General features: G+C 46.3%; 1 long non-coding RNA gene across 1 annotated transcript; it reads right to left on the bottom strand.

Annotated features, from left to right (window-relative positions):
* Positions 1-924: 924 nt before the first annotated feature.
* On the bottom strand, positions 925-6,043 carry LOC113883538. Its single transcript, XR_003508671.1, has 3 exons — positions 5,859-6,043; positions 4,290-4,515; positions 925-1,855 (listed from the first exon to the last, which is right to left on the bottom strand). It is a non-coding gene; the product is annotated as an uncharacterized LOC113883538 (long non-coding RNA).
* Between the last annotated feature and the right edge of the window lie 8,140 nt (positions 6,044-14,183).

Raw genomic sequence — 14,183 nt, 5'->3', positions numbered from 1 at the left:
TTTATAACATTTAAAATAATAAAAATCATTCTCAGCTTTTAGGTCCAACCAGCACAGGTTGTGGTAGAATTTGACCCAGGGGATGTAGGATGCTATGGCCTGATCTATAAAACCACAGTGGAACTGTGAGGGGAAGCATGCTGACTGAAACTGCCCACCCTGGCCAGGCACCACAGTAACCATTTGCATGAGTTGTTTTATGACAGGAGGTCCTGGTAAGGAACAGGGAACTAACAAGCCTCCAGCAACTGGAAGAGTTCGGGAAAGGTCAAAAGGAGACATCACAGGTCCGACCACCTCCCAGAATCCTTCTCTCTGGCATCCATCTTGGCTGAACCAAGATGTGCACCAGCAGGAAGGACTCTGAGTCAGAATGATTAGCTAAAGACAACCCAAAAACTAATCCCATCACCGTAAAACCCGAGACTGTGAGCCGTGTGGCAGAGCTGTTCTGGGTTCCCTTACCCTACTGCTCTCCATGCGGGTGCCCTTTTCCAATAAAATCTCTGGCTTTGTCAGACATATGTCTCCTCAGACAATTCACTTCCGAGTGTTCGACAGGAGCCCAGTTTCGGGCCCTGGAAGGGTCCCCCTTCCTGCAACAGTACCACCTGATGTGGAACACCCACTTTGTTCTCAGGAATCAGTGACCTGTAAGGATGTGGTTGTGAGCTTCATCCAAAAAGACCAGCCCTGTCTTGTGATGCTGGAGACATCAGTCATCTGTGGGTGAGACTGTCACTATTTAATAGAGAATCACCCAGAACAGCTTGGCCGGAGTCAACTCTCATCCCCACCCCCCACCTCTTCTAAGGCTCACATTTACCTGAAGGACATTTTTAACAAATTATATTTTAAACTAGCCCTGAAAGAGAAGACACTTTTCAGACAAGCACAAATGAATAAATGAATTATAAAACTTACTACAATGTTCTCAAGCAGTTTAATATTTCACTATATGGTTTTTTTTCTCTATAAACTAGCAAGTTCCATAAGGGTGAAGGACATCTAAGAAATTACATAAACAAGATCAGAGCCCTGGGAAGTCCTAAATATCTGTCTCCTTGAACTGAGAGCTTAGGGCAAAACTTAGCAACTTCCCATATTTTAGCTTAATACTGAAAATGGATTTTAGTGATATTTTCAATTAAAGTTTTCAATGCATCAGTTTAGCAGGGGACTTACCAGAGTGCAACTCATCTTTCTTGCAATAATCCAGTTACACCCCCACAAGATGCCTGTGCCTTGAGGCTGTGCAGTTAGAAACTGCCCATATTATCAGGGAAAGAGCACACATTTCAAAGCAGGTTATGTGTTTAGGAGAGAGTGGAGGGTGCAAGGTGCGGGGAAAGGAACAAGTCCATTTTCCTGGAAGGTAGAGGAATCAGGTCCTGATTCACTGAATTGGGAGCATCTATTTTCCACATAGATTTTCAGAGACGCAGCTGGTGAAGACAGCGGATTGGCGCTGAGCTTGGCTGTCCTCCCACAGAAAGGAGAGCTGAAAATACCAGACTACTGCACGTTGGAGCAGCCTGACAAGGCCGTCGCACAGAAACCCCCCTCAAAGCCTGATGTGCCAGTCAAGGTTGTGGACAAAAACAAAAAGTCCCCACAAAATTACAGCCAGGAGAAGTGTGCATCCATCTCCCATTTAGATGCGGAGGGAGGCAGCCCAGGGTTGGTCTGGCAGGGCTGTCCCAGAAAGCTCCATTCCCATCCTAGGAATACTGTTCTGTCATCCCAGGGGCGTTTGCTCCCTCCAGGGTGGACAGGGAGCAGAATGGAGCCTCCCTTTCTAGGATGACGTTCCCAGCAGCAAGACAGCAGGAGAAGAAGAGCCAGGTTCTTTCACCTAGAAAATAGTCAACAAGTTGCACAAATTGTTTTCCCTCCATCCTGGAAGGAGAGCTTGTCTCATAAGCATCCCAGCTTCAGAGGATGATGGGAATGTCTGTAGTCTCGGGCAGCCATGTGCTCAGTTCAAAACTGAGTGTGCAATCACCCTAGGAGAGAAGTGACCAGACTCCTAGGAGCCAAATGGGCATGTCTGCCATGTTCCCTCTACTCATACCCTTCCCAGAGCTCTTGCTGTATGAGAGTTTGTCCTTCAAATTGCATCCATTCACATTTCAGGAATGGGCTGAAAATCATGAGTTCATGGGTGGTTCTCATTAGATTTGCTGGTAGGCCATTGATTGAACTCCACTGCTAACTCACAGAGTGTCTCTGGCCAGGGGTGGCACTGGGGCAGGCAGTGTGGGCGAAGAATAATAAGGTACCCAGTGGGAGCACCAAGGTGTCAGCAGAGGCTTCAAATCACAGGGGAAAGGAAAACACGGGGATACACTTGGGGTCAACACCCACATAGTGTTGTAGGAAAATAACTAGAATTAAGTAATTACTTCCCTGATGGTTCAGATGGTAAAGAGTCTGCCTGCAGTGCAGGAGACCCAGGCTTGATCCCCAGGTGGAGAAGATGTCCTGGAGAGAGGAGTGGCTCCCACTGCAGTATTCTTGCCTGGAGAACCCCGTGGACAGAGGAGCATGGCAGACTATAGTACATAGCGTTGCAGTCAGACCTGACTGAAGCGACAGCATGTATGCACACAGATACCTTAACAAGAAGACTAGTGAAGACCAGAGACATCAAAAGAACCTAGACCTTTGAAGAGCTTCGAGAGTGCTCCATGCCCAAGATGTAAATGGAGAGTATATGGAAGGCGCCGACTACAGCTCCCCCTATGGCTCCTCTTGTCTGTCTCCCCCATTAGTAGGTCAAGAATGAACCAGGGGACCCTGAGTGTCTGGGCAAAACAGAAGCCCGAGGGCAGGACGCATCCTCCCTGGCCAACCCCCTTCCTTCTGTCTCCACAGCCCAGGGGCCCTAGCCACCTGTGCTCCATGCCACACACCTGTGTAAACAGGTGTTATCACTTCTCCTAAAGAGTGAAGCACACTGGCGGAGAACTAGCACCTCCCAAACAGTGACACCCAACTTTAGACTAATGTGAAATTTAGGAAAATACAAATTGATGTTAAAACAGCCTATAACATAGCTTTTATTTTCACCAATGCCTGCATTATACAATTAGTCATAAGTAATCTTGTTCTAAACATAGGCTTTTAATTTAGAAATAATGCTGTTTTCTACTTTTTCAAAAATGTACCTTTGCAGCCAATGTTCAATTCCTCTCATGTCTTCTTAACCAAAGCAGACTTTTTTTTTTTTTTTTGCATCTTCAGAGACCCTGTCAGAGTGTTTCCTGAAGGTTAGGTGAGAGTTTCCCAGGTCACAGTCATCCCTTCTCCTGTTGCCAATCCCTTCTCCTGTGCCAATCAGCACAGGTGTTTTTTTTTTAACCATAAACGCTGGTTCTGAGAGCACTCGCTGAGTGACTGGCTCGCATAGACACGGAGCACTTTGTCCCCATCAGCGTCTGTGGCTGGTGTGGCCACTTGGAAGCAGCCTGGCAGTCCCGGCCCTCACGCTGGGCGAGCCACCCTGCTGGCCCCTTCCCTCACCGCTTCCACCCCCAGGATCCCAGGGCGTTAGACCCTCGGGGCCGCTCTGCACTCCTACCTGACCCCTCACGGGTATGGACAAGTCATCCTTGTGCCGGTCCAGGAGGAAGGAGGTTCCGTCACAGCCCCAGGGAGACCCTCGGAGGGGGCCCCATCCCCTCAGAGGCTCAGGACTCCTCACGGAGGTGTAGGGGGATCTTGGCAGCTGGAGGAGCCTCAGCGCCTGCCCTCTGGGTTCTCACCCGCTGAACAAAGACTGCAAATGCCTCTGGAAGTGGGGTGGCTGTGGGGCAGGTGAGACTCGAGTGGGTCCAGTGTGGAGGGCAGGGGTTTCTAAGTTGCAAAGTACAGGCCAAGTCTTTTCTGAGCTGGAAGTATGGACCGCTCAGAACCTGCCCACCAAATGGAGGGATTGGTTGCCATCCTTGTTGAGGCAGTCTGAGCGTGGGCCAGAAAGGAATCTCCAGGCACAGCATTTCAGAAGGCAGTGGGTTGATTACAAACAAAGAGATAATGTGGGCACTGCCAGCACAGTGGGCTGACCTCCTGGCAGACCAGGGAGATTTGGCAGTTTTTGTGGGTTTAATAACCAATTTTTATGGCCTCAAGACAAAGAAAATTCCTGCTGTAGGGCTGGCATCGGGTGATTGATTAGGGTGCTATGGGGGTGTTTACTGGAGTGGGCATCTTTGCCTAATTGGGAGTCAGGAAGCTTGTTAGTGATGATTCGGGGTTTTGGCAATGGTTACAAAGGGCTGAGTTACCTTCAGAAGTGTCGTTGGTCCTGGGCTCAGCTTCTGTGGCCTTGGACAGGACTCACCAGTCCTGAGTGTAGGTTTCTTAGAGAGAAATGAGATGGTGGAGAAGGAGAGCTCCTGGTGAGAGCCTGGCATCCATCCTTCTTGATCTCAGCACAGGAGCTGCAGGTTTCTGTGTGTACAGCTGTCCCCAGGTCAGAGCAGCTGCCTTCTGTGGGCCTGATGTTCAATCCTGATTACGTAAGACAGATGCAAAATGAGAGTTAAGACCTTCGTCAGGTTGTCCTCTGACCCCTTCATTCACAGCCTGGAACAGTGCTTCATGACACCTGCTGTCCCCACTACACACTGAGGGCTCCCTCCCCAGAGCACGTTCATGGAGGCCCACTTTGTTCCTGGCCCATTCCAGACACAGGCTCAGCTGTAGGTCAAGCAGGAGGCTGCAGACCCCAATTCTTATATGAAACTAACAGGCTCAGAGACAGAAAAAATAAAATGTATGCAAAGTCCAATGGTAATACGTATCTTGGGGAAAAATAAAATCAGGAAGTTTAGGTGAATTTCAGAGTGTGTTTAGAGAGTAATCAATGGGGATGGCAGAGTGTTCTGAGCTGGGAGTGCAGCAAGTGCCAAGACCCTGAGGCCACGGTGGAAAGCATGTTCAGGGTTTTAATAGTGTGGATTCTTTGATTTTTCTTGAGTCTATTTTCCTTTCTCTTTTCTAGCTCATTAATATAAACCTGGGCACCAGTTTCTTGAATTCAGCATATTATATTGTGGTGAGTCAAAGTGAAAGCTTCAGTGATTTTGGATCAAGTGAGCACCTGTTTATTGAGTGGTCTCTCTGGGCCCGGCACTCTGGGAGTAACCAGGAGGCTGTGGAGTGGACATGAAGGTCTCTCCCTTGATGACCTTGGTCAATGAATTTCCACCATGTCCTGAGGCCCCTTTTACTCCACTTTCTCCCCACCTCGCCTGGGTCATGAATTCTGGTCCAAATGCTCTCATATATTTATCCTCTGTAATTCCTTCCAGATGTTTCTAACTAAAGATTCACCAAACTGCTCAAAGGCAATGCAGCCCCAAATGAGTCCACCCTTTAAGGGTAGCCACTAATCACCCTGCCCTCAAGTCCCAGGAGTGGCATCTGCCTCGTCACAGCCAAGCACCTCCCACCGTGATCCCACCACTGCAGGGCTCCCCACTGTTCTCTCCAGCCTCAGACTGCACACTGACCTTCACCTCTGCACCAAGCCACTCCCCTCAAGCGGAGGGCAATCGCACACAGAACACCATGTGTGGTCATTGCCCATAAAGAGGAGCTATGCCAGAGCAGAGGGCAGAAAGGTTTCCCTGAGCAGGTAGAGACAGGCCAGTGTGGCAGCAAAGTTCACACAAGGGTTGAGGCCGGCAGCGCACTGCAGCCCCTTCCCCCAGTTCCCCAGGGGGGCCTGTGATCTCAGGCTACCGTCTTGGTCGGCTGCCTCCTGTGTTAGAGGGATGCCCCATTCATTCACTCATCTTGTGTTTTCTCTTTGCACCCAGTGCCAAGCTTCAGCTAGATAACTAACTCACCCTTAGAGACCCAGTTCAGAAGTTGCCCACTCCATGAAGACTTGCTGATGGCCACCCCTTCTTCTTGGTGCATCTGGGCTCATCTGAAACTCCCCAGGGCTCTGATCATGCTTGATTACCTCTCCAGCCTGTGAGATCTGTGAGGAAGGAACTCAAACTGTGATGATGCCTCAATGAGCAGTAAAAGAAACACACCGCATGTGAGTTCATCAAAGGTCTCTTTCTTCTCTTCCCTCTTTCTGGGACCAGGAGCTGAGGGGCCGTGTCTCACCCTCACCTCATCTGACACTTCAGTAGTTAGCAGGATTTTTATTTTCAATTGAATAAAGAAAGTTCATGACTGTACATCCTTGAGAAACAAATGGCAGGACTCCTTCCAGATACCCTGAGTCAAAAGATGACATCCTGGGAACATAAGCTGTCTGGGCCCCTGGGCAGCAGGAAGTGGGGACACAGAAAGTCTTTACCCTCCACCACCAGGACACACTTGCTCCCTCTTTGGACTTAACCAACATACCTCATTATAATTAGCTGACTACAGCTGTAATTCAAGGTCTCTCCTTGGATGGTCTGTCTTTTGGAGACAGATTTAGAGGTCACCAGACCTCAATTCTCAGAGAAGGCAATGGCACCCCACTCCAGTACTCTTGCCTGGAAAATCTCATGGGCGGAGGAGCCTGGTGGGCTGCAGTCCACGGGGTCACTAAGATTTGGGCATGACTGAGTGACTTCACTTTCACTTTTTACTTTCATACATTGGAGAAGGAAATGACAACCCACTCCAGTGTTCTTGCCTGGAGAGTCTCAGGGACGGGGGAGCCTGGTGGGCTGACATCTATGAGGTCGCATAGAGTCAGACACGACTGAAGTGACTTAGCAGCAGCAGCAGAAATTCAACTTACCCAAATCTGGAAACACTATTTTAGACAGACATTCCTAAAATATAATTATTCTTAATAGTTTATATCTCATTTACATTTTTTACGAGTTTTTTTTTCTACAGGTACTTTCCTTGTTGACAAACGTGTAACAGATATAACAATATAACAATATTTAACTTATAATAAACCTAGGCACAATGAAAATATTAAGCTTAATGTTAACGACTCTTAGACATGTCTATATTAGATTAGCAAAGAAACATTAATACTAGATATTTCATATTGAATATTTCCCAGTTCACGTGAATCTGATATTCTTTTAGGTTAACTTCTCTTGTATTTAGAATTGTCTGATTTGTAAGTACTTATTTTTCTTTGAAGTGAAGTGAAGTGAAGTCGCTCAGTTGTGTCCAACTCTTTTCAACCCCATGGACTGTAGTCTAACAGGCTTCTCTGTCCATGGGATTTTCCAGGCAAGAATACTGGAGTGGGTTACCATTTCCTTCTCCAGGAGATCTTCCCGACCCAGGGATTGACCCTGGGTCTCCTGCATTGTAGGCAGATGCTTTACCATCTGAGCTACCAGGGAAATGTGACCCTCAAATCTATGGCCAGCTGGCTTTCAACCAGCATCCTGAAAGGACAGTCTTTTCAACAAGTGGTGGTGGAACAACTAGAGAGACGTTAAGTGAAACCAACCAACCAACTCCCCCAACCCTTACTTTAAGAATTTTTATTCTTCAACTTTTCTTTAGGCCAATTAAATTAGAACTCATTTACCATTTTGGCAATATTATTAAAACAAAAAACAAAAGACACACACTGAGACAGATAAATTGAGACAGACAGACAGAAATCTCATAGTTTTCCACTTGACATTTAAAATGTCTCTTTGACCACCACCCCCCCCACCCATTTTTTTGAAGTTCTAATTTGCCCAAGACTGAGGTCTCAGGCAAAGTGGGCTGTGTATTTCAGGGACATGAAAAGGGTTAACTTCAAGCTTTTCCCTAGGCAGTCTTTTTAACAAACTTGTTTTTTAATTGCATATGCAAAAAGAACTGGTTCTGCAGTTTCCAAGAAAAATTTTTTTCAGTTTAACCAATTTTCTCCAGAGTCTAAAGAATATCATGGCCATCCTGTGTCAGAAAGTCACCTTTCCTTTCTGTAGTCATAGTTTTATACCTAAATTATAGGCCAAATAGTGCTCAAATTGACTCTGATATCAGGGGCAGATCAGCTGATAAAAATCATGGATTGTCCCTCTGATTGGGAGGTCTTTGTCCCATGAGAAGGATCTGAAGGGTTAAGGGAATTTGCAGGAGTGCGGGAAGCTTGGTCCTTCCCCACCCTGAGAAACAGGAGTAGTTACAAGGGAATTCTTTAGGATGTTCAGGGGTGGGGGAAGCTTGGTTCTCTCCCGACCTGAGAGATAAGCATAGTTAGAAGGGGAGCTTCAGAATGTTAGGAGAGCTTTTGATCCTTCAGGCTTTTGAATATAGGAGAAAGACCTGGACCAAAGGGAACCTCAGAATCCTCTCCAAGAGATCATGTGGGCATGAAAGGTTGAGTAGGGGTTGTCTAGGAAACCTGATGGAGAGAGACAGAGGGGGACAGGAAGGCAACAGGAAGACATGTGGCATGAGTCCCTGAGACCCGGATTCCGACTGAGGGCCCCGAAGGACTGAATGTAAGGAGATTGAGTTCCCTCACTACTTTTGGCAAAAGCTAGTGTGCCTTTCAGAGGCCATTTTTGGGGTTCCCCACAGCACAGGAGTGTGGCTGGGAGGAGCTACCTCATGTCCAAGGTCAGGGGCGGCAGCTGAGAGGAGCTACCTCACATCCGAGGTAAGGAGCAGCGGCTGTGCTTTGCTGGAGCTGCCGTGAGGAGATACCCCACGTCCAAGGTAAGAGAAACCCAAGTAAGATGGCAGGCACTGAGATAGGGCACCAGAGGGCAGACAGATGGAAACCACAATCACAGACAGCTAGCCAATGTGATCACATGGACCACAGCTTGTCTAACTCAATGAAACTAAGCCATGCCCTGTGGGGCCACCCAAGATGGACGGGTCATGGTGGAGAGGTCTAACAGAATGTGGTCCACTGGAGAAGGGAATGGCAAACCACTCAGGATTCTTGCCTTGAGGACGCCATGAACAGTATGAAAAGGCAAAAAGATAGGACACTGAAAGATGAACTCCCCAGGTGCCCAATATGCTACTGGAGATGAGTGGAGAAATAACTCTGGAAAGAATGAAGGGATGGAGCCAAAGCAAAAACAACACCCAGTTGTGGATGGGAATGGTCTTAGAAGCAAGGTTTGATGCTGTAAAGAGCAATATTGCATAGGAACCTGGAATGTTAGGTCCACGACTCAAGGTACATTGGAAGTGGTCAAACAGGAGATGGCAAGAGCGAACATCAAGTTGGACTATAGAGAAAGCTGAGCACCGAAGAATTGATGCTTTTGAACTGTGGTATTGGAGAAGACTCTTGAGAGTCCCTTGGACTGCAAGGAGATCCAACCAGTCCATTCTAAAGGAGATCAGTCCTGGGTGTTCATTGGAAGGACCGATGTTGAAGCTGAAATTCCAATATTTGGCCACCTGATGTGAAACACCCCTGATGGTGGGAGAGATTGAGGGCAGGAAGAGAAGGGGACAACAGAGGATGAGATGGTTGGATGACATCACCAACTCAATGGACATGAGTTGAGTAAGCTCCGGGAGTTGGTGATGGGCAGGGAGGCCTGGCGTGCTGTAGTCCATGGGGTCACAAAGAGTCGGACACGACTGAGCGACTGAACTGAACTGAGTTTATATTTGGGCCAGGCCTTTTGCAGGGCTAAATTTTCCAGTTTCTGAGAATGTAGCCAATGGGTGAGTCTGAGAGAGGCTCCCAGGACGTACCAGAGCTCACTCTTAGCCTATATGCCATAGAATGGGCTACTGAGAGTCACCGGCTGACAGAAAGGCGTCCCTTTTGTCCCATTGATCTCCTCATATGACTAATGCACACAAATGGCCGAGGGACCTAACAGTCTCGCCTGACAGTGAGAGGTGATCCGTAAGAACTGTGCAGCTAGGGCACCGAATGACCTGGGCAGAGATAGATTCCACACTTTTCACAAGTGCATGGGGAACATTCTCCAAATTGACCATATGTTAGGCCAGAAAATAAGTCTACTATCAGTTCAGTTCAGTTCAGTTGCTCAGTCGTGTCCAACTCTTTGTGACCCCATGAATTGCAGCATGCCAGGCCTCCCTGTCCATCACCAACTCCCAGAGTTCACTCAGACTCACGTCCATCGAGTTGGTGATACCATCCAGCCATCTCATCCTCTGTTGTCACCTTCTCCTGCCCCCAATCCCTCCAATAGACTCAAATCATACAAAGGAACTTTTTCCTGTCACAATGCAATGAAACAAAAATTAATAGTAGAAGGAAAAGTGGGAAAATCCACTTTTATGTGAAGATTAAACACACTCTTAAATAACCAGCAGGCTAAAAAATAATAATAAAAAGGAACTTAGAAAATACCTGAAGACAAATCAAAATATAAATGGAACATGCCAACATGTATGGGATTCTGCAAAAACATCACCAACAATGAAATGTAAAGCTGTGAATGCAAACATTAAAAAGAAAGCTCAAATAAGCGACCTGTCTTTACACCTAGGCAGAAAAGGGAGAGCAAACCAAACTCAAAGCTAGAAAAAGGAATGAAAATAGTAAATATTGACTCTCAGATAAATATACAGAAGAGGAAAACCAAAGAAATCAATTTTAAACAAAAGTTACTTCAAACAGGTCAACAGAAGTAACAAATCTTTAGCTATACCCACTAAGAAAAAAGACAACTAAAATCAGTAACAAATAGGAAACATAACTACTGATATCAGAAAGTAGCACAGCAAGGGAGAACTCTGAGCAGCTGAGCGCTGTAAGATTGGATAACCTGATGAAATTCTGTTATTTAAGCCTCAGTCTGTGGTATTCTATTCTGGCAACCCTAGCAAACTAGCACAGCTTTATCCTCTTTCTTGCAAATAAAAGTTATGAAAACAGTGCCCAAACCCACAAAGTATATAAAGTATCCTAAAGGAGGAAAAGAGAAAAGGATGAACTACCTAGGGTGTTGAGAAAAAATCTTTTTCTTTGTTTCTTACCAAAGTTAAAATAAGAACATCAAAACCAACTGAAAAGACTCATGAATAGACATTTTAGAGAAGCCAAACAACCGTGGTAGGACAACCAGAAAGTCATTCAGTTGGTAAAAACAGTAAAATAATATAGTAAAATAAAAACAGTAAAATGCATTTTATTTGGAGGTTTTTAAAAAAATTCAATTTATTGAAAATTCCAAAGAGGTTATAATACAGGTACATGATTCAAGATACTGAAAATATGCTTTGCCTTAATCTGTGCCTCCTGTCATTTAGCCTGTGTGTCCAGGGCCATCTGCCTCCATAGGTAGTATTTTGTTTCTTACAGGTCCTTCTAGAGTTCCTTGTAAGCAAACATGAAAATATATTTCTCCTTCATGCCCCAATTCAAAACACAAATAGTGGTATATTAAGCATGGTGTTTTGTTACATGTTCCTTTTATTTATTTGACAATGCCTTGGAAGTTGTCCTCTATCAGGACATAATTTCCTGCAGAGCAGTGCACTGAGTGGATGATGTAGTAGTATAATCCTTCTTGGCCATCCACATTGGGATGAACACTGATATGCAGCAATCTGTTTATATTACAAATAATGCTGCAATGGAGAACTGACCTGTGCTCTTCTGCTGCTAGCAAGTGTAGGATATATTTCTAAAGGATTTGTAACCTGGAGTATTTGTAACTGAGAGAGCATTTGATAAGATGCTACCACTAAGATCCTTCTGAGCCATCAATGAGCCTTTGTCTTTAAACTGCAACTTCTCTATCACACAACTCCCCCACCTGTGTTTAAAACTGCTTTCCAATGCTTTCTAACCTTCAGAAACCCTCTACAGTCTTTCCTATCATCAGCACTGCCCTTTATTCTCAGGGCAGTTACAACCTCACCGGGTACGTACCTGTTGTCTCCACTCTCCTCTGGGTCCATCACGCTCAACTCACTCCTTTAGAGCTGGAGCCAACATGGCCAGATAACTCCTTGAGTGTAGAGAAATGGGTCATGGATGATCTGAGCCAGGGAGCCTGGTGCCCAGGAGAGAGGGAGTGTCCATAAGGGGTGTAACTGGGGAGAAGGAAAGGTATATTAGGTTTGATCCATGGTAATTTTTCAGGTGAAGTTTCTACAGAGCCCAGACATGGGAGCAGGAATCTTGGTTGAAGAATTTGTGCTTGGGAATTTGTACCCAAATAGCACAGCTAAGATGGGAGGCGGGGACTCCAAAGGGAACAGCCTGTGAGTGAGTCTGCTGTGAACCTGCTGTGAGTGCCAGGGAGAGACACACACGGGGACAGGATGCAGCAGAGAGGCAGGAAGGCAAAGCAGGCATTCCAAAAGGAAGGGGAGAGTGTCATGGCAATAAGGACGTGCCACAGAAGCATGTGCCACAGAAGGGTGGCGGTAAATGGAAAAGGGATCAGAAGTCATTCATAAGTCCTGGCAAGTTGCTTCATGAGAGGCTAAGGGCAGAATCAGACCATAGGATACAATGAAAAACAGATAAAATCAGTAGGTAAAACCCATTCATGTTCAAATCGAGATTTTGTTAAAATGCTGTTTTAAGGAACATAAAAATACAGTCTCAGATGGGAGGACGTTGAAGTTTAGGTGATGGCTGACAGAATGATTCCCTGCCTAGAAGAGATGCCATCAGCAACAGTTCTGTGCAGAGTCGGGCAGAGAGCCCATGACACTGGCGGACAGATGTGACGGGAGACACGTGTGGAAAAGGCTGGTGACTGGAGGGCTTCAGGGAAGAGGGAATCTTGCAGACTACATGTGCCACTGTGTAGATAACATCAAGGGGGAGCAATTTGGGTCTTAGGAATTACTTAACCTGAAAAAATTACTTAAACTGAATTTTAAATTGGCACCATGTAAAGTGCAATGGCTTCCCTGGTGGTTCAGGTGGTGAAGAATCCGCCTGCAATGCGGGAGGCACGGGTTTGATCCCTGGGTCAGGAAGATCCCCTGGAGAAGAAAATGGCAACCCACTCCAGTTTTCTTACCTGGAGAATTCCATGCACAGAGGAGCCTGGCAGGCTATAGTCCATGGGAAAGCATAGTAGGAATAAACCCAGCAACGTGAGAAAGTGTGCTGTGTGCCGGGTTTTCACCAGGACAAAGCCTGTCGGCTTTGGATCAACCCCTTTTGTCTCTGAACTTTACTTGTATTTTAGTGTCTTTCTGTTTTATAATTTAAAAGTCACATTCCTTAAACTTTCCAAGCAGTTTTCCTGGTAGGCTTTCTCCCATGGAAGTAGGATTTCTAGGCATGGGTTCTATGTTTCCTTTCCACATAAGCTTCATAAAAAGCCCAACATTTTTTTGAGGTAAAAATTCTGCAAACTGTAGAAATAAATTTATTTTGGTCCATACTGGCCAAGACTACAAAAGTTGCTCCTCAGTCTCCTGAGTTTAAAATAGGCTCTCTGGTACCATCAAGGTTCCTGCTGATCTCAGATCCTGTGATCTGCTGGTGCCTTGACTACTGCATGCTCTCGGCCTGACTGCCAGGGCCCTGTGTCATCCATCTGTGTGGGCACATGGCATCAATGTGCTGTATTTATGGAGAAGTATTCAGAGCAGGATCAAATCCCGGGATCAGGGACTGGCAGCACTGAGCTAGCACTGACTCCGCCCCCCGCCCCGCCCCCTTTCCGTCACCACGTGTGCGCTCACTCACGTTAACTCAGCCCCATGTGTTTCCACCCTCCAAGTGGTGCCCATCTCAGGACCCTTGTCCCTGCTCTTCCCTCTCCTAGAATGCCGTTGTCCTAGAGCTTAAAGTGGCTGCTGTTTTCTGCTCACCTGGGATGGCAGCTCAGATATTAACCTCTCGGATGGGCATTCTTGGACCAGCCTGTCTAATGCTGTGTTTCCCCTTTACCATCCCTCGTGATCCTGATGTTTTCCATCAGTGTTGTTTAGTCACTAAGTCATGTCTGACTCCTGCGACCCCAGGACTGCAGCCTGCCAGGCTCCTCTATCCCTGGGATTTCCCAGGAGGCATCCTGAAGTGGGTTGCCATTTTATTCTCCAGGGTATTTTCCTGACCCACGAGATTGAACCACATGTCTCCTGCTTGGCAGGTGGATTCTTTACCACTGAGTCACCTGGAAAGCTCAGTTTTTTCTTTATAATGCTAATCAAAACTTTTCCCCAATTAAAATTTTATTTATGAGTCTGTGTACTCCAGAAAGTCACATGAGGTCAGGGTCCCTATCTGTTCATTTATTAACGTGTCTCCAGTGATTACAATTCTCAATTGATAA

This window comes from Bos indicus x Bos taurus, chromosome 25 (genome assembly GCF_003369695.1).
Source record: "Bos indicus x Bos taurus breed Angus x Brahman F1 hybrid chromosome 25, Bos_hybrid_MaternalHap_v2.0, whole genome shotgun sequence".
Taxonomy (NCBI): Eukaryota; Metazoa; Chordata; class Mammalia; order Artiodactyla; family Bovidae; genus Bos; species Bos indicus x Bos taurus.
This window is presented reverse-complemented; position numbering and strand designations above follow the sequence as displayed.